Raw genomic sequence first — 14,077 nt, 5'->3', positions numbered from 1 at the left:
CGATAAGGCACGTCGCTTCCTAATTACACTTAACACACGAGTGTTTTCTGTTGCTGTAGTCTAATACTCATGACGTGTATCGAGAATTCAATTTTGCATAGCAGAAAGGCATGAATATTGCAGTTACTTACAGCCACTTTTTCTTGGTGCAACGTCGCTTCTTACTTTTCAAACGCAATAATTAATGTAATTATGCGTCGTCGGTTGTTGCTGTTTCAGTGAGAAATGAACGTGATTGTGTTTTGTTTAGTAATATGATCACTGCCCTCTTAGTGCTGCTACTTACAAAGAGATAGAGATGGGGAGTCTGTAAAACTCTTCCTCTGTATTGTCACAGGAACCATCACCAGCACGTCACTTTACGACATTAGCGTAAATTTTGTTTACTTATTGAGACAAAATTGTGACTTGAAGTAGGATAAGCTGGACGCAAAAGAATTTGGAACGTCATTATATTTAGTACAATAATATGCTTTAGAAGCACTAAAAGTTCAAATAAGGTCTGCCTTTTACAAAAAAAATAAACAGCTGATGAATAGAAAAGAACTATGCAAGCTGTTATCTTTAAAATTACCTGCAAAGACCTCAGTATTGAGGTTATTTATGTAAAAGTAAATACACTAATGCTAGTACAACGCCATTACAACGTCACACATTCTGGGAAACATATTAATATACATGTTCACAGAAAATATTTGTCTACGTCAGACTAAGTATTTCTTTTATTTTATGTATTGGAATTGGTAGGTGAGAGCCAGAGGCCATAAAAAAAGTTAATATGTTTGTAAAATAACTTTTCTTTGCTGACAGTATCGAGTTTCTTTTGTTTGTTTCTTGGACAACGCGTTTTGATAAATGATTGCCATTTTCAAGTGCGTTTATGTGTAACGTTTTCAATGGATGAGGTGTTGCATTACTCAGTTGTTTTTAATACAATGACAAACAAGACCAATTTTCTAATTAATGGCGAATCTCTGTATGTAGTTGATGTCAAATTTGGAAAAAAATCATTGACTGATGGTTTTCATGTATGCCGCTTATGGAGAAAATGAACATCCCTTATACAAATTGCAATACACAGTATACTTTGAAAGCAGTAAACACAGATAACTCTATGGATCTTTCCCTGGCTATGTATCCCATTCCTTCGTGCACAGGGTATTTTTCGAATGTATTCAGAATAATTATTTTATTTACAAAGGTATTGGTTTCCATGTATCGATGAAACTAAGTTCTTCAAAAATTGTTGATGAATTATTGTGTGCAAACCGTGAATTAACTTCGGACTGAAACGTAGCATGTTAGTTCATTTAACAACGCAAGACGAGTGAACTTTAGTACAACGTGCAGGTTCCAAAGAAGTTTGTAGTAATTTCACATAAATGAGACGCTATAAAATCCAATTTTATTGAATATTGTGACACATAGCATTTTCACTTGGCCATTTCGTAATACAGCTCTACTAGAGCCGTATACATTGTCTTGATATGATGAAGAAGCGCCGTAGGCAATCGTGACGTATCGCTGGTCCTCACACAAATCTAATGCCGTGCAACCTCTTACATGATTCATGTGGCTCAGTACTGCAGGTAGGCTAATATTGCTGTTACATCCAGCAGTGATAGACGTTACCAGTTTTTCGGTTTACGTTGCAGCTACCTACATAGCTCTGCGGTATCTGAGGCCATTCCTTTCACGTCAGCTCGGTGAGACAGATGACAATTCGGACAAAAGGTCAGTCACTCCAGTAGAAAACCGTGTAACACCGCCTGTCGTCTTGATAACGGCGTCAAATTGGCAAGTAAGAAAAGTCTAAAAGCTTCTTCACGTTTGTGATATCCAACTGAAGCCAATATGATGGTTAAATCACTCAGATCACTGTGTGCTTCACCCACTCGTGGTAGGACAGCTCAATACACAGTGATCCACACGTCTGTCCCATGGAAGTCTAGTTCGCTAGCTGGCTAGCTGGCTGGAGGGAAAGAGATGAGGGGGCCATGGAAGTCTAGTTCGCTAGCTGGCTGGAGGGAAAGAGATGAGGGGAAGCCAAGGCTGGTCTACAACGGATGGAGAAAGTTCGTCAGCCGTGGTGAAAACAGGTGCTCTAAGGTAACATCTGAAAAAAAAAAATAGTGCTCTGCCCTCCAGGAACACGAATAAAAAGGCTAATCACTTACATCTACATCTACATCTACATCTACATTTATACTCCGCAAGCCACCCAACGGTGTGTGGCGGAGGGCACCCTACGTGCCACTGTCATTAACTCCCGTTTCTGTTCCAGTTGAGTATGGTTCGCGGAAAGAACGACTGTCTGGAAGCCTCCGTGTGCGCTCGAATCTCTCTAATTTTACACTCGTGATCTCCTCGGGAGGTATAAGTAGGGGGAAGCAATATATTCGATACCTCATCCAGAAACGCACCCTCTCGAAACCTGGAGAGCAAGCTACACCGCGATGCAGAGCGCCTCTCTTGCAGAGTCTGCCACTTGAGTTTGCTAAACATCTCCGTAACGCTGTCACGGTTACCAAATAACCCTGTGACGAAACGCGCCGCTCTTCTTTGGATCTTCTCTACCTCCTCCGTCAACCCTATCTGGTACGGATCCCACACTGATGAGCAATACTCAAGTATAGGTCGAACGAGTGTTTTGTAAGCCACCTCCTTTGTTGATGGACTACATTTTCTAAGGACTCTCCCAATGAATCTCAGCGTGGTACCCGCCTTCCCAACAATTAATGTTATATGATCATTCCACTTCAAATCGTTCCGCACTCATACTCCCAGATATTTTACAGAAGTAACTGCTACCAGTGTTTGTTCCGCTATCATATAATCATACAATAAAGGAACCTTCTTTCTATGTATTCGCAATACATTACATTTGTCTATGTTAAGGGTCAGTTGCCACTCCCTGCACCAAGTGCCTATCCGCTGCAGATCTTCCTGCATTTCGCTACAATTTTCTAATGCTGCAACTTCTCTGTATAATACAGCATCATCCGCGAAAAGCCGCATGGAACTTCCGACACTATCTACTAGGTCATTTATATATATTGTGAAAAGCAATGGTCCTATAACACTTCCCTGTGGCACGCCAGAGGTTACTTTAACGTCTGTAGACTTCTCTCCATTGATAACAACATTCTGTGTTCTGTTTGCTAAAAACTCTTCAATCCAGCCACACAGTAGGTCTGATATTCCGTAGGCTCTTACTTTGTTTATCAGGTGACAGTGCGGAACTGTATCGAACACCTTCCGGAAGTCAAGGAAAATAGCATCTACCTGAGAGCCTGTATCTAATATTTTCTGGGTCTCATGAACAAATAAAGCGAGTTGGGTCTCACACGATCGCTGTTTCCGGAATCCATGTTGATTCCTACAGAGTAGATTCTGGGTTTCCAAAAACGACACGATACTCGAGCAAAAAACATGATCTAAAATTCTACAACAGATCGACGTCAGAGATATAGGTCTATAGTTTTGCCATCTGCTCGACGACCCTTCTTGAAGACTGGGACTACCTGTGCTCTTTTCCAACAATTTGGAACCTTCCGTTTCTCTAGAGACTTGCGGTACAAGGCTGTTAGAAGGGGGGCAAGTTCTTTCGCGTACTCTGTGTAGAATCGAATTGGTATCCCGTCAGGTCCAGTGGACTTTCCTCTGTTGAGTGATTCCAGTTGCTTTTCTATTCCTTGGACACTTATTTCGATGTCAGCCATTTTTTCGTTTGGGCGAGAATTTAGAGAAGGAACTGCAGTGCGGTCTTCCTCTGTGAAACAGCTTTGGAAAAAGGTGTTTAGTATTTCAGCTTTACGCGTGTCATCCTCTGTTTCAATGCCACCATCATCCCGGAGTGTCTGGATATGCTGTTTCGAGCCACTTACTGATTTAACGTAAGACCAGAACTTCCTAGGATTTTGTGTCAAGTCGGTACATAGAATTTTACTTTCGAATTCACTGAACGCTTCATGCATAGCTAACTTTGACATCGTTTAGCTTCTGTTTGTCTGAGAGGTTTTGGCTGCGTTTAAACTTGGAGTGAAGCTCTCTTTGCTTTCGCAGTAGTTTCTTAACTTTGTTGTTGAACCACAATGGGTTTTTCCCGTCCCTCACAGTTTTACTCGGCACGTACCTGTCTAAAACGCATTTTACGATTGCCTTGAACTTTTTCGATAAACACTCAACATTGTCAGTGTCGGAACAGAAATTTTGGTTTTGATCTGTTAGGTAGTCTGAAATCTGCCTTCTATTACTCTTGCTAAGCAGATAAACCTTCCTCCTTTTTCCTTTTTTTTCCTATTAACTTCCATATTCAGGGATGCTGCAACGGCCTTATGATCACTTATTCCCTGTTCTGCACTTACAGAGTCGAAAAGTTCGGGTCTGTTTGTTACCAGTAGGTCCAAGATGTTATCTCCACGAGTCGGTTCTCTGTTTAATTGCTCGAGGTAATTTTCGGATAGTGCACTCAGTATAATGTCACTCAATGCTCTGTCCCTACCACCCGTCCTAAACATCTGAGTGTCCCAGTCTATATCCGGTAAATTGAAATCTCCTCCTAAGACTATAACATGCTGAGAAAATTTATGTGAAATGTATTCCAAATTTTCTCTCAGTTGTTCTGCACTAATGCTGCTGAGTCGGGAGGTTGGTAAAGGGAGACAATTATTAACCTAGCTCGGTTGTTGAGTGTAACCTCCACCCATAATAATTCACAGGAACTATCCACTTCTACTTCACTACAGGATAAACTACTACTAACAGCGACAAACACGCCACCACCGGTTGCATGCAATCTATCATTTCTAAACACCGTTTGTGCCTTTGTAAAAATTTCGGCAGAATTTATCTCTGGCTTCAGCCAGCTTTCTGCACCTATAACGATTTCAGCTTCGGTGCTTTCTATCAGCGCTTGAAATTCCGGTACTTTACCAATCCAGTTTCGACAGTTTACAATTACAATACGGATTGCTGCTTGGTCCGCGCATATCCTGACTTTGCCCCGCACCCTTTGAGGCTGTTGCCCTTTCTGTACTTGCCCGAGGCCATCTAACCTAAAAAAAACCGCCCAGTCCACGCCACACAACCCCTGCTACCCGTGTAGCCGCTTGCTGCGTGTAGTGGACTCCTGACCTATCCAGCGGAACCCGAAACCCCACCACCCTATGGGGCAAGTCGAGGAATCTGCAGCCCACACGCTCGCAGAACCGTCTCAGCCTCTGATTCAGACCCTCCACTCGGCTCTGTACCAAAGGTCCGCAGTCAGTCCTGTCGACGATGCTGCAGATGGTGAGCTCTGCTTTTATCCCGCTAGCGACACTGGCAGTCTTCACCAAATCAGATAGCCGCCGAAAGCCAGAGAGGATTTCCTCCGATCCATAGCGACACACATCATTGGTGCCGACATGAGCGACCACCTGCAGATGGGTGCACCCTGTACCCTTCATGGCATCCGGAAGGACCCTTTCCACATCTGGAATGACTCCCCCCGGTATGCACACGGAGTGCACATTGGTTTTCTTCCCCTCTCTTGCTGCCATATCCCTAAGGGGCCCCATTACGCGCCTGACGTTGGAGCTCCCAACTACCAGTAAGCCCACCCTCTGCGACCGCCCGGATCTTGCATTCTGAGGGGCAACCTCTGGAACAGGACAAGCAGCCATGTCCGGCCAAAGATCAGTATCAGCCTGAGACAGAGGCTGAAACCGGTTCGTCGGACAAACTGGCCTTCCGTTCAGCCCTCCGGAATGTCTTTCGCCCCCTGCCACACCTTGAGACGACCTCCCACTCTACCACAGGTGAGGGATCAGCCTCAATGTGGGCAGTATCCCGGGCAGCCACAGTCGTAGTCCGATCGGGGGATGCGTGGGACGAGCTGGCCGTCCCCGACAAACCCCTATCCGGACCCCCACAGTGATGCCCATTGGCAACAGCCGCAAGCTGTGTGACCGAAGCCAACACTGCCTGAAGCTGGGAGCGAAGGGATGCCAACTCAGCCTGCATCCGAACACAGCAGTTGCAGTCCCTATCCATGCTAAAAACTGTTGTGCAAAGAACGTCTGAACTAATCTACAGGGAGCACAAAGAAATCTACACAAAATTTAAACGGTTATTAAAATACAAGGTTGCCTAGTAAATGCAGTAATGCCGCTACTTGCGCACTGCTGACACACTGCTCGGCGGCGGAAGGAGACTACGCGATTTTACACTATTCAGGTACTAAAACGCGATGCTACAACTCTCAAATACTATAATACGCCCGAAATATATGAACTAAACAATGCAAGTACCAAAAACACGCAAAGAAATTAAGAATTAAACTATGTAACAAATAAGTGAGCTAGGAGTATACGACTTTCAGCTGGCAGCTGCTTATCCAACAGTGGCAGGGAGCACACCACTTCACTAAGTAAATAGTCAGAAGGATAAACGTTATGTCGATCATATCATACGTAAAAAAGCACAGTAAAAAAGGATATGGAATATTTAACAGCTTAAAGATAGAAACTAGGAACGTAAGTGGACTCGGCAACAGAGAAACTGAATTTGTTAAAAAATTAAAGACAAGGGAATACGTACACTAGCTGCAGCAGAAAAGAAGAAAAAGTTAAGAGGATCACAGATGATTAATAATGTGATTATGTTTTACAGTGGAAAACCGCAAGACAGCAGAGGTCAAACAAGAGTGGTCATACTTGGAGACAAAATATTAGCATCGAGAATAGACGTATGCTTTTATTAATGAATGCATAATGACTATAGGATTAAAGTATAGCGTAGCCTACTTGACAGTAGCAGCAACAATATGATTCTAGTTTGCAAATTGAAATAGACGCTTCGTGTCAGTTTTTTCGTGGAATGTACTACAATTTATGAATGAAGAACTGCGGTTGTCACCACTAAGGTTGTCCTTCGTTTTTAGCTAAATGAGGGACAGGTGCTGTTTAATTTTACGTAATCCCATGGATGATCATATACGGTCGGCTTTTTATCATTTTTTCGATGTGTGGGGATAGTTTAACTCACCAGGTGCTGGCACTCATGGTGAGTGGAGTTAACTACCAGATAGTTTGTTATTAGGGAGTTCTTACTTTTAGCTTTAGTCCTTTTTAGCTATCACAGAAGCGTACCACTGGATCGTTCCTTGTTGTTTTATGCTATTTTATAATTGACGTCCGCTATTTAGCGAAAAATTGCTGACTACGAACGCTAAGTCATTCCATTCTCTTTTCTGATCAGAACATGGCTTGATTTTGTATGTTCATCCCGTATGTCTTTTCACCTCAGTTACGTTTTCTTGCCTTACATGAGTTTATGACTATTCCTTTGTGAAGATTGCACGTGATGATGCAGCTGAAATGCTGCGAAAACCGGTCGCGCTTAAAAATAAAGTACTTACAGCTGAAGTGGATTTATTTTCAAAATGATACATTCAGGCTATGGCTGCCCTGACTACAAAGTTTTGTGCTTACTTTTCTCATTTCATACAGCTGACTGGTACCGGTTCTACACCATCTACACCAGTGCTACCTTTGCTTGAGGAATGTCTTTGGGTTTCGTTTCCTGGCAACGGTTCCTATGGCGTCGTTGATAGGTGGCACCCTTGCGGCATCTCGAGCGGGATATAAACTCGGGTGCAGCTCACACTAGTGACCTGTCTACCAGGTGCTAACTGTCTGGTAAGGAGTCCCTCCGGATCGCGGCTTGATCTTGTTAGCCGTGGACGTCCCTCGCCGCGTTTGGATGGCGGATGTTTACTCTGAGGAAGTTGCCTACACCTGCTGGGCCGGCCGGTGTGGCGGAGCGGTTCTAGGCGCTACAGGCTAGAACCGCGCGACCGCTACGGTCGCAGGTTCGAATCCTGCCTCGGGCATTGATGTGTATGGTGTCCTTAGGTTAGTTAGGTTTAAGTAGTTCTAAGTTCTAGGGGACTGATGACCTCAGAAGTTAAGTCCCATAGTGCTCAGAGCCACTACGCCTGCTGGAAAGTCACCGATTCCCTCTGTCTGTGCTTTAGCGGGCCTTACTCCGAAGCTCTACTACGCCTGTTTCCTGCTGCCTTGATTGGTGGACGTGGCAGTATATACCATCCTTAATTGTCCTAGGCCTGATGCAGAGATAACGGGGAGCTTCATGCCTTCGGTGTGCTAAAGTATCTGCCGTGTGTTGAGTACTGTTCAACAGTCTTGGACTTTTGCCAAGTAGGGTTACCAGAAGCGATAAAGAATATCCAACGATGAGCGGTGTGTTTTGTCACGGTATTGTTTACGCAGAAGCAGAGTGTTACAGAGCTGCCCAACAAATTCCATTAGCACACACTATAAAAGAGGCATTGTTTCTCACGGATAGGCCTACATTTAAAATTTCGAGTGTTTATGTTCCAAGAAGTCGGGAAACATGCGCATCGCAAAATGATCACGACGAGAAAATCAGAAAAAATAGATGTTATACGGAGCTTTACAGACAATCATTTCTCTGACGCATCATTCGTGAATAGAACAGGGGAAGTGGAGACAAGATAGTCATACACCAGAACTACCAACGCAACACACCTTAATGTGCCTTGGAGAGTATATATGAAGGCGTACGTGTAGAAAGACAGTCCTTCTAAGGGACCGATGTATTCTTTTAAGAGCTGACTAATACTTTGTCTGGCGAAATTGTTTCTGGACATGCTACTGGAACACGAAACTGCGTTGAATTATGTGACGTTATATTGACAGGCAGTTGCTCTAAGCCATTGGTTCTCTAGTTTAGATGACGGTAAGGTGTCGCAATCCATAAACCTCATTTCCAAGACAGTGCGTTGGCACAGCCTCTGATAGTAACTCTGCATTCATAAGAACTTATCCTCAATCTTTGTGAGAGACGGAATCTCACTGTGGTCGCTGAACGCCAGCACGCCTTCACCAGCTCTGTAAGTTGCTGCTAAAATGGTAGCCTGCCCGACAGCTTTCCTGACACGTGTTTTCATTTCCTACAGCCTACCGTAGTTAACCGCAGGTTTTTTCTTGTTCACAGTGACTACAACGAAAACTGCTATTAGAACATAAGGACAAGTGAGGAGCTTACAACACTAGTCAAATAAAAGCCAAATTCATACAAGGTGAAGAAAAATTTGAGCACTCGCACTTCACAGTGCGATTCCTCACATACTAGCAATACAAAAATGTCTGTCACAAAATTTCGTCCCGCGCATATTTCCTGCAGTAAATGGACGTTGAAGATACGCAATCTGACAACATTATAATCGCGGTAACTTTCTCCGTCAGCAGGCACAGTTTATGTGGTGCAGGTGGTGCAGTGGATAGCGTTTTGGGTTAGCCAGCAGGAAGTCGGAAGTTCGATTCTGCGTCGAAGCGTATTTGTTTTAATTTGCCAGATCCGTTATGCCATATAATACTGTCGTATACAACTTTTATTAAACAATACGTATCCGACATTTACATAGAACTTTCAAAATGAAATGTAATGGACCTGATCGGTTCAGGAATAATAGTTCGTACTAATCGATAGAACCATTGGGGGAAGGGTAATCAGAAAACAGGTTTGGAATTTAGTAGAGGCAGTGGTGCGAAATAATTCGAGTCCACGACGTACAAAAGGCTTCTTTAAAACTGATCAACGTACTTCCCTTTCTGTGTTCATACTACGTAAGTGTAAATGTTTTGTAGAATACGCGGTGTAAGCGCTGTTTGACGATTAAGACGCTAGATACCTTACCACGCAGACTACATTTAGCTCTTGAAAGCAAATTCACCTCGCTCCAGAATCGAACTCTCGACCTTCCGCATGCTAACTCAAAATGATATCCGCTGCACCACTGTTCAGAACTGTACCGATCTGCCGACAGAGGTAATTACTGTACATTTGGATTACAATGTTGCCAGATTGCCAATCTTTGGTGTTCTTTACTACCGGAAATATGCGTAGGACAAAGTTAATTGTGAGAAACATTTTTGTATTGTTAGTATGTGAGGAATGCGTTGCGAAGTCCGAGTTCGCGAATGTTTTTTTTTTTATTCTGTAGAAAATAAATACTGAAGCTTTCAGTTACAAAAATAAAGAAGCTCACTGTTCTATAAGTGTAATCACACTGAAATAGATAGCAAAGACAGTCTATGTTTTTGTTTTGCAAGCTGAAGTTCCATACATGTTCTTGGTATTTATTTTATTTATTTACATGTCACTTTTATCTGTGACTAGATTCAAAGCTGCAGCCTCAAGAGCTCCTGTACAAAATACATAAACAGTGCGTCGGCTAATAAAGATATATATTTTGGTAAAATACATTGTAATAACGTTACACTATCATTAATTTACATATACACGATGGGAGATTAATCCCTACAAAGCATAAAATATAGTTTAGGCTACAAATACACTCCTGGAAATGGAAAAAAGAACACATTGACACCGGTGTGTTAGACCCACCATACTTGCTCCGGACACTGCGAGAGGGCTGTACAAGCAATGATCACACGCACGGCACAGCGGACACACCAGGAACCGCGGTGTTGGCCGTCGAATGGCGCTAGCTGCGCAGCATTTGTGCACCGCCGCCGTCAGTGTCAGCCAGTTTGCCGTGGCATACGGAGCTCCATCGCAGTCTTTAACACTGGTAGCATGCTGCGACAGCGTGGACGTGAACCGTATGTGCAGTTGACGGACTTTGAGCGAGGGCGTATAGTGGGCATGCGGGAGGCTGGGTGGACGTACCGCCGAATTGCTCAACACGTGGGGCGTGAGGTCTCCACAGTACATCGATGTTGTCGCCAGTGGTCGGCGGAAGGTGCACGTGCCCGTCGACCTGGGACCGGACCGCAGCGACGCACGGATGCACGCCAAGACCATAGGATCCTACGCAGTACCGTAGGGGACCGCACCGCCACTTCCCAGCAAATTAGGGACACTGTTGCTCCTGGGGTATCGGCGAGGACCATTCGCAACCGTCTCCATGAAGCTGGGCTACGGTCTCGCACACCGTCAGGCCGTCTTCCGCTCACGCCCCAACATCGTGCAGCCCGCCTCCTGTGGTGTCGCGACAGGCGTGAATGGAGGGACGAATGGAGACGTGTCGTCTTCAGCGATGAGAGTCGCTTCTGCCTTGGTGCCAATGATGGTCGTATGCGTGTTTGGCGCCGTGCAGGTGAGCGCCACAATCAGGACTGCATACGACCGAGGCACACAGGGCCAACACCCGGCATCATGGTGTGGGGAGCGATCTCCTACACTGGCCGTACACCACTGGTGATCGTCGAGGGGACACTGAATAGTGCACGGTACATCCAAACCGTCATCGAACCCATCGTTCTACCATTCCTAGACCGGCAAGGGAACTTGCTGTTCCAACAGGACAATGCACGTCCGCATGTATCCCGTGCCACCCAACGTGCTCCAGAAGGTGTAAGTCAACTACCCCGGCCAGCAAGATCTCCGGATCTGTCCCCCATTGAGCATGTTTGGGACTGGATGAAGCGTCGTCTCACGCGGTCTGCACGTCCAGCACGAACGCTGGTCCAACTGAGGCGCCAGGTGGAAATGGCATGGCAAGCCGTTCCACAGGACTACATCCAGCATCTCTACGATCGTCTCCATGGGAGAATAGCAGCCTGCATTGCTGCGAAAGGTGGATATACACTGTACTAGTGCCGACATTGTGCATGCTCTGTTGCCTGTGTCTATGTGCCTGTGGTTCTGTCAGTGTGATCATGTGATGTATCTGACCCCAGGAATGTGTCAATAAAGTTTCCCCTTCCTGGGACAATGAATTCACGGTGTTCTTATTTCAATTTCCAGGAGTGTAGTTATGTAACCAGCAATGAGACAGGTATGATGTTCTTTAAGACAGTGAAACTGCCAAGAAGGAATTATAACTATATATCAAATAACATTTATTGTTCAGAGCAGAACTAGCCTCATGGCTATCTCTCTGAAGCAACCGTACAAATCAAGAATGCTCGTTATGCGGGCGCTAAACATGGAGGGCGATACATGACCGTGCGGAAAGCGGCACGGCAATACACTACAAGGTGTAGCACTATGGTGTTCAATGCCAAACATGGAAGTAAGTGCAAAAATCATGAGACCTTAGTAGGCTATTATATCATGTTGTATGAAAGATTTTCACACTTCAAATCCGTGTACACATTAATATTACTGAGGTGCATGTTCACTGACGTGAATAAACGAGCAACAACTTCTCGGCGGAAACAAATAGTCGTTCGTGCTGCCTGTGTCAGAATGGCAGTAAAATAACTATTACATCTTGTTTAAGTAATTCAGCATGAAGTAAATCTTGCATTTGGTTAAGTGGAGAACACAAATTACAAGAAATGAAAAAAGACAGTAGATGACGAGGCCAGCGACAGAGGTGATACTGAATAATGGTTCAGTGGTAGTAGAACATGAAGCGCTAGCTGAGCGACGGCGTGGATGATGTCTTGGCTCCGTGATGACCATTGTTATTTTAGCTAAATGACTTACCGTAACTAGCGCACAATCAGGTGTTTAAAATGATTGTTCGTGGAGTAGCCGGTAGCCTTCGTTAAGATTATGAGGCTACAACACTCAATAAGTGGGCAAAGTGAAACTGGCCGGAAAAATATTTCATACGCCTTAAGATGGGGAATCCAAATTGAAGACCAGCTAAACACTGCTCTTCTCACGTCCTACTAGAGACATCTGACCCTGCGGAAAGAGGTCAATTGATCAAAGCAACTCTATTTTTTATGATAGACCCAATGAGGATTTTGCAGCCTGTTGCGAACAGAAGATCCTGTGACGTTAGGTTGCTAGCTTCTAGTGAATTATGTATCAGCGTACTAAAAACAGAGAGAAGTGCTCTTATGCTCTTAGAACAGTATTGTATTACTGTCATTTCTCTGCCACCCTCGAAAGACTCATAAAATTAATATTCAAATTTTCGCACCCAATAATTAAAAGCGATTTTTCATTTATATTTAGTCTCCTTTTTTTCTCTTAACTGATTTTAGGGTGTCATGAAGTGTACATTGATATGACCACCCCTTGATGGCATAGCATCACACAGTGAAACATGGATCCAGTCCCGTTAATATCAACACTAGTGAACTAGTCTGCTACATTGCAATTAGCATACTTTTATAATTAATGCATTTGTGATGTCGATTACCGTGATAGCGTCGTATGTCATCATGTTTGGTCTTGATAGTTAGTACAAATAGGGTAAGCTTCAGCCCCTAATTTCTTTTATTGCAGATACTAATAATCAAAAAGGCGCCTGACACCATAATCGGAAATGTACTGATGTTTTCTGAAACACACTACTGGAAGCCAGTGTATTGTACAACTACATTTGTACTCCGCAAGCTACTTTACAGTGTGTGGTGGTGGGTACTTCTGGCACCACATTCACTTTCACTCTTGGCTGTTTCATTCGCTAATAATGTGTGGGAAGAACTATTGTCCGTAAACTTTCCGTATGAGCCCTAATTCTCTGATTTTCTTTTCGTGGTCTCTTTTCGAGACATATTAAGGAGGAATTAATGTGTTGTCCCACTCTTCTTCGAACAAACACTATTAGAACTTCAACAGCCTGTCTTGTAGCGTCTGTCACTCGAGTTTGTTGAGTATCTCCGTACTGCTCTCGCGCCTACCTAGTGAGGAAACATGCCGCTGTTCATTGGATCTTCTCTACATCTTCTGTTAATCCTACCTGATAAGGGTACTATCCTTACAAACAGTACTAAATGAATGATCGAACAAGTAAGCCGCGTCTTTCTTGGATGTAATACATTTCCTTAAGATTCTTCCGGTGAATCTCAGCCTGGCATCCGCTTTTGCTACATTTGATTCTTTGTGATTCAGTTCAAAGCGCTCCGAACTGTTGAAGGTAGGTACTTTGTGGTTGTTATTTCAAACCTAGGTATTTTGTTGTTTTTGTTTCCAGCGATTTGTAACCAGTCGCTCAACTGAACAGTAAAGGATCTCATCGCCTTTTTACGCACAATATGCTACGTTTACTTATGTTCAGGTCCAGCTTTGAAAATCTGATAACCCGAAGAAGCAGCTAGGGCGTTGTATTGTAAGATAA

The sequence above is a fragment of the Schistocerca nitens genome, chromosome 2 (assembly GCF_023898315.1).
Source record: "Schistocerca nitens isolate TAMUIC-IGC-003100 chromosome 2, iqSchNite1.1, whole genome shotgun sequence".
NCBI lineage: Eukaryota > Metazoa > Arthropoda > Insecta > Orthoptera > Acrididae > Schistocerca > Schistocerca nitens.
This window is presented reverse-complemented; position numbering follows the sequence as displayed.